This window comes from Sorex fumeus, unplaced genomic scaffold (genome assembly GCF_029834395.1).
Source record: "Sorex fumeus unplaced genomic scaffold, SorFum_2.1 ptg000237l, whole genome shotgun sequence".
In the NCBI taxonomy this organism is placed as follows: domain Eukaryota; kingdom Metazoa; phylum Chordata; class Mammalia; order Eulipotyphla; family Soricidae; genus Sorex; species Sorex fumeus.
In genome coordinates this window covers 556,923-559,186 of record NW_026606294.1, presented here as the reverse complement: position 1 = coordinate 559,186, position 2,264 = coordinate 556,923, and the positions used below count along the sequence as shown (strand labels likewise).

General features: G+C 40.4%; 1 pseudogene; it reads right to left on the bottom strand.

The window, feature by feature from the left end:
• Window positions 1-445: 445 nt before the first annotated feature.
• Window positions 446-539, bottom strand: LOC130018126 (uncharacterized; annotated as a pseudogene).
• Window positions 540-2,264: the final 1,725 nt, after the last annotated feature.

The window sequence follows — 2,264 nt, the reverse complement described above, 5'->3', positions numbered from 1 at the left end:
GTTTTTAAGTATTTTCCTGGTCTGTCATTAGGATCATATACATTGAGGAGGGTGAGTTCTTTCTGATGTACATATCCCATGATCATTAAGAAATGACCTTCACTGTCTCTGATAATCTTTAGCCTGAAGTCCATGTGGTCTGATACTAGTATCGCCACTCCAGCTTTGTGGAGGTGATATTTTCTTGAAAACTTGTTTCCCAGACTTTTACTTTTAGCCCATGGGTGCTTTGATTGTTCAGACGTGTTTCTTGCAGGCAGCAGAATGAATGTTGGTTTCAGTTTTCTAATTCATCTTCACATTCTGTGCCTCTGAATTGGCACATTTAGTCCATTGACATTGAGAGAGATTGTTGTGGTGTGGATTTGTGCTCTCTTTATGTAGAATTTTTGTACTTGTGGGGAATGTCTTAGCTTAAAGTAGACCTGTTCATTCTTCTTGCAACAAAAATATGGAATGCTTTACAAGTTTGCATATCATCTCTGTGCAAGGACCATGCTCATCATTTTATCATTTCAATTTTAGTATATGTGTTAAACTTAGTAGGAGTTAATTTTTCCATATTTTTCTCTTCTTATTACTTTGAGTGTTGTCCTTCCTCACTCCTATGGCAGACAATGATTCCTAATCAAGGAATGTATTTCAAAGCAGCATGAATAAACAGATTTAGAAATTTAATGTCCCAGAAAGAAAAAAATGTTTTTTACCATATTATCTTTTACCATACCCTAGGCACCAGTTTTACAAAATAATTCTTTTGGAAGATGGTATATGAGGTTGTTTAATGTCGTTCCCTGAAACCTTAATTAAGACCATTAAACTAGAGCCTTTTGCTGTTTTCACCTCAGTCCCGTGTACTTCTCCAGGAAAAGGTGGATGGTGTTCTCTGCACTTTGACCACCTTGAATGTATGTAGGATTTTTCTCCTGAAGGATGAGGTGAGAAGCATATTGATGATTTCATTCCACCTTATTACAAGTTCAACTTGAACGGAAGGTGAGACTCATGTGGCTCCTATAAAGGACAGAACAAAGGGTCTCAGTGAAGTTTAATGGCCAACTCACATTAACAACATAGATGACTCATAGTAACCTGTGTGCATCTTTGTGTATAGTGAGTTTCATATCTACTGATAGAGATTCTCAGTCATGACACATGGGCAAAACGGATCTGTAATTAAAATCTAGTTCTCTGAGCAGAGTGGGGTCTCTGACGTGATTGAACAAGTTTGTAGTAATTTATTACTAAGCACATAAGTATTTTCAATGATGCGTACTTTTCGATCTAAAATTAATTCCAAATATGTCTAAAACAACAGTCTCCTGACCTCGCACCTGGCTTTCCTCACTGGGGCCCCTTGGAGATGGCGGGGTGAGATTCCCTCACCGCCCTGAGCATAGACCCGGCAGCTGAAGACCTCTGCAACCAGCCATAGGTACGCTTAAGACCACTCTTCCCAAGCTTGAAGGAGCCTCATGCATGAAGGAACTGGAAGAGGAACCCAAATGTGCGGGACCGGGGGATGAGATCTCCATGGCTGCTCAGATCAAGACTGTGCCCCCTCCTTCCAGATCCTCCATCTTCTAGTAATTAAGTGTTAAAACCACGATCTACCCCTGGATCCATGTAATGCCATCAATAGCCAACATCCAGAGACTGGATCTTATTTAGAAGAGAGTAACTCTGATTGTCCAGTTCTCACTCTCAGAGAACCTGGTAGGCTTCTGCGAGTATCTTGCCCGCATGGCGGAGTCTTTTTTTCTGGTCACTGTTTCTTTTGAGGTACAGAAGCTGCTTAATTTAAGATAGTTCCCTTTGTTTATCTCTGTTTCCAGTTGCTTGGCAAGTTGCATGTTATATTTGAAGATACCTTTAGCTTCAATGTCGTGGAGGGCTTTGCCGACCTTGTCATCACTGTACCTGAGGGATTCTGGTGTGATGTTGAGGACTTTGACCTATTTTTATCTGACTTTTGTGCATGGTGTTAGGTAGAGGTTTGAGCCATTTTTTTTTTTTGCATATAGCTGTCCAGTTTTTTCTGCACCGTTTGTTTAGAAGGACTCTCTTGAACCACTTCACATTTCTTGCTCCCTTATCAAAGATTAGATGATTATATATTTGAGGGTGTGTGTCAGTATATTCAATCCTTTTCCATTGGTCTGCAGCTGAGCCTTTGTTTCAGTCCCATGCTGTTCTCATTATTATCGTTTGTAGTAGAGTTTGAGGTTGGGGAAGGTGATGCCTCCATCGTCTTTTCCCCAAGA